Consider the following 15,171-nt stretch of genomic DNA (forward strand, 5'->3'; position numbering starts at 1 on the left):
GGTATGGGGAAGAAGCTTAGAAAATTTATTTTCTACTGATTTGAATTCTGTTACCACCCCCATTTTAGGAAGCAGCTAAACTTAATTTTGGTTTTAAACAACAATAAGCACTTTCTCTGTTATGTTAGAACAATAAAAAGAAAATGAGTTATCAGATAGTGTTAAGTAGTGAGTGCTACCAACAAAGCAGTTAATATCAAAGCACTTGGCAGTGGCCCTAGAGGATGTTTTATTTGTCCTAAAGGCATATGCTTTTAGCACATTTCTAAATGCCTGACACCACAGTGCATGTTCTGAAAAGTGTTGTTGAAGACAGATGGTTGCGTGCATGCTTCCTCTCAGCTCTATTCCCTTCATTCCGGAAGCTCACTGTCATTAGATCCACCCGTGCCTTCTTGCAATGTGGAGTTCTAGGCACACTCACAGATATTTTAATGAAAAGGGATAAATCTTTGTTATATTAAAAAGTAGAAATTATATAATTTTTTTTTTTAATTTCACATTACTGCTCGGATTCAATATAATTTATGTGCTACTGGGTGGTGCAAACAGTTAAGTACTCTACTACTAGCTACAAAATTGGTGGTTCGAACCCACCCAGAAGTGCCTCAGAAGACAGGCCTGGGGATCTGCTTCCGAAAGGTCCCACAGCCTAGAAAGCTCCGTGGAGCAGTTCTACTGTCCACACACGGGGTCGTTACGGGTCAGAATGGACTCAACAGCAACTAACAACACAGTTTGCAGGCATTATGTTCACTTTCTCCAAAAGATCGTGAAGGCCATTGTACACAGAAATTTGTACGTAGACTAAAATGAAACTCTAATAGCACTCATGTAATTGAATTAAATTTTAGTTAGATAGTTTTAGTTTAGATGGTTTAAGATAATTTAGCTTAGTTTAGTTACGTTAGAATGAGTTAAGAAATAACAATTTTAGAGATTTTTTCATGATTATCATGATTGTTCCCGGATGTTGTCTCTGAAATTTTCTGCTCTGACATTTCAAGGTTCATGTAATTGACATATAATGTCCATGATGATTTTGGGAATCAAGTTATATGCAGTAATGGGAAGTCATTAAAATAGTCAGGTACAGTAAATGTATGTTCTAACGGTAACACACATAAAAAAAAAAAAAACGTAGGTACTTAACCCAGTTGAAGGTGATGAAACTCTGAACAAGAAATTCATATACAGCTTTTGAACTGGCTTCATCTCAGATACATTTCCTTTTACTTTCACTTAAAAAACAGTAACAGCCCAGTAACAGCAGCGACAACTAAAAGCTAGGGCCAAACCCAAACCAAACCTATTGCCATGGAGTCAATTCTGACTCACAGTGACCCTAAGTCTAGACAGTATTTATTTGGCAGAAGTAGTGTATCGTCCTTACTCTTTACTGACGTCGGCCAAATTAAAACGTTATTAGCTAACATACTGTTAGTAATGGAGCCAATGGAGTTTATAGGTGAACCTAAGCATTTCTGCATGAAAATTTATCTTGCCAAAATACACTGAGTTTTTGTTTTTTTTTTTTCCCTCGTCTGCACAGTGATCTTGGGAGGAACGCTGTTGACAGTATTTACACACGATTGTTTTCTTACTTCTCCATCTTTCATTAGACCCAAATAGAACTGTTTTAGGCTTAAGATAAAATTGTCCTTTTATTTTATGTGTGCAAACTTTGTACTGAGAGTAGCTAGTCTCAGTCCTGGGCTAATCGTTGTATTGATTTATATACTTACTTGCTCTATGAAGACTTCTTGACTTTGACATTGCAAATGGAAGAACGATCCAAAGACTTTCTGTTCTTCAACTGCAGAAGCTTCTCTGATTGAAAGTTGAAAAACACATCTGACAACTGTTTCAGAACCGGTCTTAGTTAACATTAACCTTGCTTTATATACAAATTCAACTAATTCGATTAGTCCTGTTTCATGACAGAAACACCTTGCCTGCTGATATCCTCTACAGATAGGCTCAAAGACTTTAAGCTCAAGGAAAGTGTACTACAGTGTACATAAAGCTATCTCAGAGTTTAGCCTTTAGTTTAATCCTTCCTTAGCCTTTAAGATGCTTTGTAGGCATTCACTTAGTGCCACTGTTCAATTTGACAAAAAGGAAAATACTACACTAATAAGCAATGAGCTTTTCTTTGATGGATACATAACCTATTTCATACTTACAACAAATTTTGAGTGGCACAATTCCTTTGGCGAGTAGGAAAGAAAGTTATTTTCCACAGAGCTGCAAAATTAAATAAAATATGGCAGTCTATTTAAGGAAGACGCTTTAGAACTGACAAATGTACTTTAATTCTCATAGTGAGTGAGAAAACCCTTCAGAGCCTGTGTGGGAACTGCAGCTCACATAAAACATGGACTTTTGCAAATATGACCTGTTTTCTTTACTAGAGAAATATTTATAGTCTTCAAAAGAAACATCCATATTTTTTAATTGTAGTAATTTACTAGAGAAAATTAATGTTGTGCTACAAGTAATGTTTTATGGTTCTAATTTGAAGATAACATGCTCCTTTGTTGACAAACATTTTTATCATTGACTATTGCGTTAGGTATGAGAATTTGCCATATGGAACTTGTTATGCTTGCTCTAGGGTTCTTGTTCTTAAAGCAGTGGCCAGCGGCAGGGGCTTAGCTGACTAACAGACCTGGTCAAGTTCCAGCCCCACCATTTATGAGCTGTGTGACCCACCGAGTCACTGGACTTCTTTGCGGTTCAGTTTACTCATCTCAGAAGAGTCTCGCAGGGTTTTTCTGAGAAGCGAGGGCAACGATGTAGACAAAGCACTTGGACACCAGTTGCCTCCCAGTCGTCTCTGACCCCTGGCAACCCCAGGTGTGTCGGAGTAGAACTGTGCTCCACAGAATTTTTAAAGACTGATTTTTCAGAAGTAGATCGTCGGGCCTTTCTTCTGAGGTGCCTCTGGGAGGACTTGACCCTCCAACATTTTGGTTAGCAGCCGAGCATGTTAACAGTTTGTACCACCCAGGTACTCCAAGTGCTTGGACAGTTCCCAGTAAATGTTAGCTGTTACGTTATATAATTAAGTACGCACAGCCCTCTTTTGAGGATCTATATAAGAAATTTTTCTCGGCCTTCAGGACTAGGAATAATTGGCTTTCCCTGAGCAGTTAGGCCAAACAAAATCTTAGGAATCATATAACTGGCGTATTTCTTTCTCTGCATTGGCTTCCAGAAAGCTCAGGGTCAAATTTGTGGCCAGCCTTTAGGCATGCATTTTAAGACCAGAAATTAACTATGACTTCACCTTATTTTTCCTAACATTATTTTCCCTTTGCCTTGATTTCTTTGCAAAGCTGTCTTTCTTATTGAGCTGTATATATTTTTTAAAGTTTCTACTAATAAATAATGAATACATATATTTTTTCATCACTCTGGCAGTCCCCAAATTAGCAGAGCTTATATTTAAAAGGCTTGCTTCTACATTGTTCAGGGAAAACTTACAATTGCATTTTTTCTCATGCAAACAATATCATGAAGGTTAATTAGGTTTCCTAGCCACTTAACAAGGCCACAGTGGTAACTCATTCCAATATAGAGCCACTATTTATATATCTGTTTCTCTGGAAAATGTGATCAGAGGACCAGTGGGGTTCAGAATGACACTTAGCTTCTCCTGTTCCCCCATTTGCAGTTGTTGTTACTCTTACTCCTGGTATAAGTGTAGGGCTGAGACTATGTTAAGGAAGGAGGGAAGGCTTAGAGCCCTAACAGGTGGAATTGGGGAGGGGGAGTGGGAGAAACAGTGGCTTCTGGGGAGTCTGGCAATCTGAGGCTCTGATTGAAAGTGGGAAAAAGTGTGGAAGCAGCGGGTATTCAGTCAGTACACAGCAGTGTGGCTACGCTGATTGTTAAAGTACTGAATTTTTCCCATTCAGCTTGGAAAATTGCCACTGCCTGAGTCCCCAAGTGCTCTCCCACACCAGTTGCTCCAGGCTTCCACCTGGACGTTCCCACCTCCACACAGTACAGCATCTAAAGGAATACTTCCAGGTACAACAGACCAGCACCTGGTCCAGCATCCAATCGGACTGGTCAGTACTGGGGGCCTTTGAGTGAGATAGGAGTGCCCAGTTGGTGCAAACAGTTAATGTGCTCAGCTGCTAACTGAAAGGTTGGAGGTTTCAGGTCTTCCTAGAGGCACCTTAGAGGAAAGGCCTGGAGATCTACTTCCCAAAATCAGCCATTGGAAACCTTACAGAGCACAGTTCTACTCTGACACATATGAGGTCACTATGAGTCAGAGTTGACTCCAGGACAAATGGTTGAATGAGAAAGACCATAGCGTGAGAAGCAGTGGGCTCTCTGATGATTGCCAAAGGAGAGGGCCATGGAGGGCTCCCAGGGTACTGGCTATTTTGGGAATAGATGCTCCACAGGAAGAGAGGAATGAGTGAGGATAGGTGACCTGCAGAAGCCTTGGGAATTATTTGTTAATCATTCAGGAGTGCTGTAAGGTTTCACACTACACCCAGTGCAAAGAAAACCCTCTTTATTTCCCACAGTTCATCTAATTTCCTTCAAAGTCCTGCTTTTGAGGTACGGGGTAAGAAAACTATATTTAGTTCAATCTGGTGAATTTAAACCTGTCTGATAATGTAAAGAAACAGTTTCCCAGTCTGTTCTGAGGTTAAATTGTCTCCTTAGGGTTTTTTTCTCCATCTTCCTCTCTTTCCCAAGATGGCACCTGAGTGTAGGGGAGAATTTACAGAGTCCTTGTGAAGGGGGGGAGTGAGAGAACGGACCTTGAGGGTCACGTACTGCCCTTTGACACTGTTCCCTGCTGCCTCCAGCCTGGAGACTCCGCAGGCTTCAATGTGGACAACATCAATGGTCAGCCTGCTAGGTGGCCCACTCTGCTGACTCAGCACATGTTGTCCCCTGTTGTGTCAGGGCCACAGAAGATCCCCTGAGGTCTGTCCTTGACACCTGTTCATCCCCTGGGCTAGGTGGTCCTCCCTGTTGCTCTTAACCACTGTTTCTTTTTTTTTTTTTTTTTTGGCCAAGGCCTTAGTGATCCACCATAGCAACTTCCCAGACAGTCTCTGCTACTTTTACCCAGGGAGATGTAGGCACTTCTGGGTCCCTTCTACACCTACCATTCAGAGTCATTCAGGAAATCTAACTTGGGTTCTCTCTCTCTGCCTGGCTTCTTGGCCACCCTGGGTTGTGACAGACATCCTGCTTGTAGGTTTTCTTCCAAGAAACCACACAAGACGTGGGACAAGAGCCCCTTGGCACTTATCTTTCCTCTCAAATCATTAACACACCTTTCCACACTTGGACTCTGTAATACTCTGGATGCTCCGGGATGCAAAGAGTATGCCAACTACTTTCTGATTTGCTGGGACTTCCCTTACATGTAACTATAATCAGGTTCTCTAGTTCTGGCTCCTTATAGATAAATCAGTGGGAATGATCTGGAATGAACTTATCTATTCTTTTTCCACAAAGTCTACTTTTAAAGGCAAATTTCTCAACTAAGTAGGTAAAGAAGGAACTTGAGGCTCAACACCAGTCCACCCCAGCTTCTTTGATGATGGAGTTCTCATCCTCTCCCTCCCTGGGACAATAAGCCTTATGCCTCTGCCTCCTTGCCATCTTAAGAAATGGCTGCCCTTATAGCTTCTCATCTTTACATTATCTCCATCTGTTTCAAAGATATAAAGTTAGCTTTCAAATTTCATCTTTTACTAAAACTTTTACTGACATACCATCAGTGACTTCTTTAAATGTGGTCAGGATACATTAGAAAGAGATTGCTTTAGAACTATTTTATATCATCATTGGTTTCTTACCCTCCATGTGCTTGAAATTATTTTCTCTTTTAGTGTTGAGAGCTCTTTTTCTGGAAGACAGACGTGTAAATATAGAAATCGAAAGCAATAGAACTTATTCCAAATATACTTTTTTCTATGTAAACAGAAGACCTCCAAACAAAGAATAGGAAATATTCCTTCTTCTTCTTCTTTCCCTCTCTTTGCCCAGAATGTTAAATTTTTTATGTTTTAAGGAATTATCAAAAAGCTGAAATCTCTAGATCAGTGAGATTGTGATTCATTTTTTAAAAAACATGCTAACAGTAAATAGATTATTCTGAAATTGTTATATGCTGTTAACAATCAAGAGAAGACTATATTCGGTATATCATTATTGTTAGGTGCCATTAAGTAGGTTCCCACTCACAGTGACCCTATTTACAGTGGAAAAAAACACAACCCACATCCTCACAAACGTTGCTGTGTTTAAGCCCATTGTGGTAGCCACTGTGTCAATGCATCTCGTTGAGGGCCTACCTCTTTTTTGCTGACCCTCTACTTTTTTTGGGTTTGGGTCTACTTTACCAAGCGTATGTCCTTCTCCAGGGATTGGTCCCTCCTGATAACATGTCCAAAGCAAGTAAGACAAAGTCTCATCATCTTCATTTCTAAGGAACATTCTGGTTGTACTTCTTCCAAGACAGATTAGTTTGTTCTTCTAGCAGTTCATGTATATTCAGTATTCTTCACCAACACCATAATTCAAAGGCATCAATTCTCCTTCGGTCTTCCTTACTCATTGTCCAGCTTTCACACACATATAAGGCAACTGAAAATACCATGGCTTGGGTAAGGTGCACCTTAATCCCCAAAGTCACATCTTTTTTTTTTTTTTTTTAGCACTTCTCAGAGGTCTTTTGCGGCAGATTTGCCCAATGCAATACATCGTTTGATTTCTTCACTGTTTCCGTGGGAGTTGATCGTGGATCTAAGTAAAATGAAATCGTTGACAACTTCAATCTTTCCTCTGTTTATCGTGATGTTGTTTATTGGTCCAGTTGCGAGGATTTCTGTTTTCTTTATGTTGAGGCTTAATCCATACTGAAGGCTGTGGTCTTTGATCTTTATTAGTAAGTCCTTCAAGTTCTCTTCACTTTCAGCAAGTGAGGGTCTTTGATCTTTATTAGTAAGTCCTTCAAGTTCTCTTCACTTTCAGCAAGTGAGGTATGTCATCTGCATATTGCAGGCTGTTAATGAGTCTTCCTCCAATTCTGATGCCGCTTTCTTCTTCATATAGTCCAGATCCTTGGATTATTTTCTCAGCACACAGATTGACTTAGCATGGTGAAATGATACAACCCTGACACACACCTTTCCTGATTTTAAACCACATGGTATCCCTTTGTTCAGTTTGAATGACTGCCTCTTGGTTTATGTACAGGTTCTACATGAGCATAGTTAAATGTTCTGGAATTCCCATTCTTTGCAATGTTATCTATAATTTTTATAATCCACACAGCTGAATGCCTTTTCATTGTCAATAAAACATTGTCATACTGTGATGGTTTGTGTGTTGAGGTGATGCTGGAGGAGCCCTGGTGGTGTAGTTGTTAAGAGCTCAGGCTGCTAACCAAAAGTTAGGCAGTTCAAATCCATCAGCTGCTCCTTGGAAACCCTATAGGACAGTTCTACTCTCTCCTATAGGGTCAGTATGAGTTGGAATCAACTTGACAGCAACAGGTTTGGTTTTCGTGTGTGTGTGTGTGATGCTGGAAACTATGCCACTGGTATTTCAAATACCAGCAGGGTTACCCATGGTGGACAGGTTTTAGCAGAGCTTGCAGACTAAGACAAACTAGGAAGAAGAACCTGGCAAAGAGGGATTTACTTCTAAAAAAACTGACCAGTGAAAACCTTGTGAATAGCAACAGAACACTGGTACAGTGCCAGAAGATGAGCCCCTCAGGTTGGAAGGCACTCAAAATATGGCTGGGGATGAGCTGCCTACTCAAAGAAGAGTTGGCCTTGTTGGCATGGATGCAGTAAAGCTTTTGAGATCTTCATTTGCTAATGTGGCACAACTCAACGAGAGGAAACAGTTGCAAACTCATTAATAATCAGAACATGGAATGTACGAAGTACAAATCTAGGAAATTGGAAGTTGTCCAAAATAAAACAGAACACTTGAAGATTGATATCCTGGGCATTAGTGAATATTTGGCATAAACCTTGCACAAATGAAGGTATTTGCATATGTAGATAATTAAGTTAGAAATGATAATCATTCTTTATATTAATTTGCATGTCGTCTTACCTGTAAGTATATTGTTGTTACAATGGCAATTCCATTGACTTAGTGAACTTTGGTTTGTCTCTTGCTCATAAAGATTGTAGAAGTGAACATATAATTTGGAAACAGGTGAGAAAGATAACCAACATAGAGGTTTTCATTTTTTTAGATACTAAATTTTAATTTCCAAATTTTCATTATACTATTAAAAAAATAAACAATTATTAAGATTTGGAGGACCATAGATCCTGAATAATAAAAATAATACCCAAAAATTATTTCCTGCGTGGCAAAGTGATTTTAAGACACAATTGGCATCTTAAATAACAGTTTTTGAAGGGCCATAAAATGCTGAGGTGCATGCTGAAGGCATGGTCCTTGCTTCTAGCTTATACACTATGCCTTTTTTTTTTTTTTTTTTGCAATTCTGTTACTCTGAATTGTCTATTCTTCCCTCTTCAATACTTCCAAGAAACTACATGATGTCATTCTTATGCTGATATAGCATACGAATTAAAAATGCAAAATAACTGAAGTATGGAAAAGAAGATAGACTACAAAACAGGAAGAAATGACATTTTCTGCATCCTCAGACAGGTAAATTGAGTTAAAAAAAAAATCATTAAAACAATTGCACTTGTAAACTGGTTGTTGATGGTGATGTTTTCTTCAGTACCAAGATCCCAGGATGAAAACTCCTCCAGGGAATTTGAATCTAGGCTACTTGGCCATGCCACAAAAGCTTCTGGAATTGAACACATTTTTTGTTATGTGGATACTAATCACAGTGGAATTTGTTCCAGCAAAATTTGATTTTTGTTTCTATAAATAATAAAAATATTCTTAAGAGGGGGTGGCCGTGGTAAATGGGAACTGCAGTTGCCATGTTCTCTGGCTCTCTAAAACGTTGAGCTCTTTCATTGAGTGTCATTATGATTCCTGGGAAACATTTTTATCGCCCTTAGAACACTTGCAAAATTAAGCTAGAATTACCCCCAGTTGACTGCTATTAGCCAAAGCTCCAGGATTCAGTGCCAAAAAAACCCTTGTAATGATAGACTTCAACAGTTGTACAAAGCAGGCTTTTAAAGATTCATTCCTGGAAACTAAATATCACTTGCTGTAACAAAGGGCCTATCATTAATTGATATTTAGCCCAGGCCAGTTAAATAGATGGGTTTTCTTTTAACAGTGTAACTATGTTTACAGAAGCAGCCTAAGGACAGTAATGATAATATTTTTTTCTTAAAGGCTTCCTTATGGTTAAGAGCCTCTGTTTTATAAATATTGCCCCATTTGTACCAAAACATTCAGTTTTTCGGAAGGCAGAAATAGCATTTGATCAAATCCTGAAAAGGTGGAATAATATATTTCACACATAGTGGGTTACTGATGAAATCAGAAGTGTCCGTCAGGCTCTCTGAGGTCGCACTCCTCCAGCTCAGTATTCTAACTCCTGGCATGAACAACCTCCTGTTTAAAGCAACCTCAAATGTCAATCTTTTGTAACTAAATAATGAATCACTTTTATGAGTGTCACATGTTATGAAATATTTTTTTAATGCTGTCTTTTAAATCAGGGTAGTGTCTGGAAACTGGATCTGAGACAGTAGATCTTCTCAGAGGAAGAGCATGAAAACAGATGTGGAAGCTCTAGTTATCTTCTTTATTGTTTCTGTTGGCCAGGGAACTCTGGAAGCAAACACCAGAAAAGAAAAATAGGAAGTCAACTCCTCACTCCTTCATGAAGCAGTACAGATAGGTGTGGATAAGGTCCATGAAGAAACTCGTGACATTAGGGGTAAAAAACAGAGGAAGAATATTAGATTTGGGGGAAACATACTTGGACGTTTTTGTTATTACATTGTAAACCTTCCCGATGTAGTTTTTTCTGTGTGCTGGACATAAAATTTTAATTACAGAAAAGCCATCAACCATATGTTCAAATTTTTCAATTAACACATTGGGAAACTAGGATGAAAATTATTTTCTATTAAATACATATTTTATTCTGTAATCACTCAAACGTTTCTTAAGGGAATAATACCTGAAAGAAGAACTGTTGCTGGGTTCTTTCTGAAAGTGCTAGTAGATTTGGAAGAAGAAACTGGAAGACAATGAGACACACTGAAGGGCACTGAAGTCTTGTTTGGCTGGGTCAGTGGATCTCCAGGAAACTTTGATCCTAATGCGCCAGACTGAGGTGCAGACCCAAGCCTAGGATGGGCAGTTTTGGGTGAGTTGACAGCAAGGAACTGACTAGGCTCTGACATAGGTATCACTGAGGGCATGGTGGTGACCCCAGGTCTTCCTTGAGAGATGCCGCTCTGCCCGGGCAATAGGTGTTAGCTAGTGACACCTGCTGCAAGGATATGTGTCCACCAACTATCTGGGGAGAAGCATGATTGACCATTACTGGGCTACCAGAGGCTCTGAATGACTATCCAGATGCTGTCTGGACAGTAGTGTTCAGTTAGTTAAGCATTTGTACAGAAGATGGTCGGTTGGTCCTGAGAGTGTTGGAAGAGTTTCTGTTTAACCTGCTTTTAAATGAGCTGGGAGGGCTGAGTTTGAAGAAGCTGCCCATTTATGGTTTGGAATGTGGTGCACCAAGTTGGAGTTGACTGTGGTATAAGGAATTGACTTTAGGGTGTGTGAAGCCAGTCCATGGGAGTATGAATAATGATTACTATCTCTAGCACTGCTCGCTGCCTGATATTCTTGTGTTCTGTTAATTTATGATGTTCACTGACATATGGGGACTAAGCACAGGGCCCTGGGGTGAGCATGCAGATGCAAAAGAGATCCCTTGTTGCATATGGTGTTGCTGTAGTCCCGAATTGTTCATGTTGTGTTTTGCTGATACATTTTGGTTGGACAGTAATTGGGAATTTATTCAAATTTTGTGCAAGTCCCTTTTGTATGATGATGTTATGCACAGGTAAAGATGTTTGAAAATTTGTTCTGTTAAATAGACTGATGGCAGGCTATGCTAGTGGACTGGAAGCATAGTTCCCAAACAAGAAGTTGCCATTTGGAGTCTATGAATCTGAAGCCCTCCACTCACATTTGTTGGGGCTTGCTATGCACTTCCCTTTAACATGATTTTAAATACATCTAGATTATTAGTAGTCATCACAGGAGGGTGATTACCCAATGAACCAATTAGCTGTATCTGGCCCCCCAAAACCCCACTGCTGTCAAGTCAATTCTGACTCATAGCAACCCTATAGGACAGAGTAGAACTTCCCCAGGAAGTTTCCAAGGAGTGGCTGGTGGATTCAAACTGTTGACCTTTTGATTAGCAGCTGAATGCTTAACCACTGCACCACCAGGGCTCCAGACCCACAAAAATGACTGCTATTAGACAAATGCTGGGTGGGAACACTGATTTCCACATGTTGCATAAAGTCATGTTGCACACCCACTGCATTGTTTGCAAATGATGCTCCAACAGGCAAGTGAGTCACCTACGAAGAATGCAGCAAGTCACCTGAGTAATTATAAACATTGGAGGCTTGAGTTAAGGATGGTAATGAAGAAGGATGAAGCTGATCTTGTGAAAACTACTGACTTGAGTCTATACTGTCATCCAAATATGCCTCTTCTACCATTGTATGTTCACTGATATTAGCCTCCTATAAAAATTTCAAAAGAATGTTGAGAAGAGGAGAAAACTCAAGTTTGTTGTCAGGACACTGAAGGCTACTCGAAAGTGGCAGTCTGTCCACTAGGCCCTTTTCCAAGTTTACGTCTCTGAGGGATTATTTAGGATTAGTGTTACTAGGGTTGGGGAAAATTGAAATGCAGAATATTTCACATTATTCAAGGCATCATTGCTAGATTTATTACTAGATCCAGGTAGAAAACAATTCAATACTTGTGGACCTCCAATGAGATCAATGAGACTCAAGCCATCATCATCATCCATGAAAACATTTCCAGTGTTCTTCATTCCTTTGAGTAGATCCAGGTTTCTATCTGGTACCAATTTCTTCTTCCTGAAGGACTTCTTTTAATATTTCTTATAATGCAGGTTTGCTGGTGATGAATTTGTTCAGCTTTTGTATGTCTGAGAGGAAATAGTTTATTTTACTTTCATATCAGAAAGATATTTTCACTGGGTATAGAATTCCAAATTGACATTTTTCTCTTCTTTCAGTACTTTAAAGATACTGCTCCATTATTTCTTGCTTACATTTTGTTCAATGAGAAGTTTGCTGTATTTTTTTTTTAAATCTTTGTTCCTCTATACATAATGTGTCTTTTTTTCCCCCCCTCTGGCTGCTTTTAAGATTTTTCTTTTTACCACTGGTATTAGGCAATTTATTTATGATGTGCCTTGGTACAGTTTTCTTCATGCTTTTTGTGCTTGGGATTCATTGAAGTTTTCTTCAATTTCAGAAATTTCAGCTATTATTTCTTCAAATAGTTTTTCTCTTTCCCCTTTTGGTTCAAAAGGCCAGTTGCTCATTTATTAAGCCTCTTGCTGATGTTCTGTTCATTTTTATACATACTCCTTTTCTCTTAAGTTGTTTTATACATACTTTATTTATTTTTTTATTTTGGCTAAAGTATTCATTTCAACAATTTCTACATGTACAGTTCAGTGACATTGATTACATTCTTTAAGCTGTGCTACCATTCTCTGTAATCTTTTCTGAAATATTCCACCACCGTTGTCTTAAACTCATTGCCCACTAAGCTTCCCATCTAACCTTTCGAGTTGCCTTTGTCAATTTGATCTCACATAGATAATTCTATTTGTTTCTTTTTTATTGTGCTTTAGATGAAGATTTACAGAACAAATTAGTTTCTCATTAAACAGACATATATTGCTTTATGACGTTGGTTAATGACCCCACAACATGTCAACACTCTCCCTTCTTGTCCTTGGTTTCCTATTACCAGCTTTCCTGACCCCTCCTGCCTTCTAGTCCTTGCCCCTGGGCTATTGTACCCCTTCAGTCTTGTTTTGTTTTATAGGCCTGTCTAATCTTTGCCTGAAGGGTAAACCCTGGGAGTGACTTCATTACTGAGTTAAAAAGGTGTCCGGGGGCCATGCTCTCAGGGTTTCTCCAGTCTCTGTCAGGCCAATAAGTCTGGCTTTTTGTGTGTGTGTGTGTGAGTTACAGTTTTGTTCTATATTTTTCTCCAGCTGTGTCTGGGACCCTCAATTGTGATCCCTGTCAGAGAAGTCAGTGGTGGTAGCCAGGTACCATCTAGTTGTGCTAGACTCAGTCTGGTGGTAATTGTGGTCCATTAGTCCTTTGGACTAACCTTTGCCTTGTGTCTTCAGTTTTCTTCATTCTCCCTTGCTCCCGAAGGAGTGAGACCAATGGAATATCTTAGATGGCTGCACACAGGCTGTTAAGGCCCCAGATGCTACTCACCATAGTAGAATGTAGAACATTTTCTTTATAAACTATGTTATGACAATTGAGCTAGATGTTCCCTGAGATCATGGTCCCCACAGCCCTCAGCCCAGCAATTCGGTCTCTCAGGGAGTTTGGATGTATCCATGGAGCTTACTAGGTAATTCTTTAAAACAGCACAAAGCTCAAAGCAGATGTACTTTACTAATTAAGCTATTTTTTGGTTCAAAGCATTACTGTCTTAAACGTAGTACTATTCCCTTAAATTTAGAACAGTCTGTTATATCTTGAAATCTCCTTGACTTCCTCTCCATATGGAAGTTCTACAACCACACGTTTTGTTCCCCCTTTCTGTTTTGAAGTTGTCATTGTTTACAGCTTAACACCTCTGGTTCCCTGTAGTCAGTTTCGTAGCTTTATTTTACTTTTGTGAAATCTTTATCTGAGTTGGTGTCTGGTTGATGCTCTTGTGTTTTTGTATCTCAGGTTGTTGTCTGATGTCATTGGTTCTCTATCCAAAAGACTCCCTTTAATATTTCTTATAAGGCTGGTCTGGTTTTTGCAATTCCCTTAATTTCTGCTTACCTGGGAATGTCTTAGTTTCACCATTATTTTTGAAAGGCAATTTTGCTGGATATAGGATTCTTGGTTGGCAATTCTTTTCTTTCAGGGTTTCATATATGTCATTCCGTTGCCTTCTTGCCTGCGTGGTTTCTGACAAATCATGCTTAGTCTTACTGGTGCCTCATTTTCCATGAGCTGCTTTCAGAATTCTTTGTCTTTGATTTTGTAAAGTTTGATTATGATATGTCTTGCTGAGTTTCTTTTGGGGATCTATACTGGGCTTCTTGGGTAGAAACCTTGTCTTTCATGATGCTGGGAAATTTTCTGCCAATATTTCTTCAAAGATTCTTTCTGTACTTTAAAAAAAAACAACAACATAGTACTAAATGTGCAAAATAGAACATCGCATTTTTACCTGCTTTGGTGAGATCAAGAAAGCATTGAAGCTATAGCATAAAATATCTTTATACAGTGAAACCTGTGAGAGCCCCAACTCAACAGGCCTGCCTTGTTTTTTCAGATCTCATAAATTTTCCGCCTTTGACAGAATGCACTTTTCCATCACTTGTTTTAGCGGAAAATATTTGAGTTTTCCTTCTCTGACAAGTTTTTGCCTTATGCAGGTTCAGGCTTTGCAGGCTTTACTGTGTAAGGTAAGACAGGGAACTGCAACGGTTAGAAGCATGGACTATGGAGCCAGATTACACGGGCTCATGGTGTGACACTGATGGAATTATGTCCCCCCAAAAATGTGTGTATTAACTTGGTTAGGCCATGATTCCCAGTATTCTGTGGTTGTCCTCCATTTTGTGACTGTAATTTTATGTTAAAGAGGATCAGGGTGGGATTGTAACACCCTCACCAGGTCACATCCCTGATCCAATGTACAGAGTTTCTCTGGGGTGTGGCCTGCACCACCTTTTATCTCTCAAGAGATAAAAAGAAAAGAAAGCTAGTGGGGGCGGGCTGGACCTCATACCACCAAGAAAGCACTGCCAGGAGCAGAGGATGTCCTTTGAACCTGGGGTCCCTGTGCAGAGAAGCTCCTAGTCCAGGGGAAGATTGATGAAAAGGACCTTCCTCCAGAGCTGAGAAAGCTTTCCTCTTGAGTGGACGCCCTGAACTTGAACTTCTAGCT

General features: G+C 39.5%; 1 pseudogene; it reads right to left on the reverse strand.

Moving 5' to 3' along the window:
* Positions 1-10,115: 10,115 nt before the first annotated feature.
* On the reverse strand, positions 10,116-12,025 carry LOC126066233 (BRD4-interacting chromatin-remodeling complex-associated protein-like; annotated as a pseudogene).
* Between the last annotated feature and the right edge of the window lie 3,146 nt (positions 12,026-15,171).

The sequence above is a fragment of the Elephas maximus genome, chromosome 23, assembly GCF_024166365.1.
Source record: "Elephas maximus indicus isolate mEleMax1 chromosome 23, mEleMax1 primary haplotype, whole genome shotgun sequence".
In the NCBI taxonomy this organism is placed as follows: domain Eukaryota; kingdom Metazoa; phylum Chordata; class Mammalia; order Proboscidea; family Elephantidae; genus Elephas; species Elephas maximus.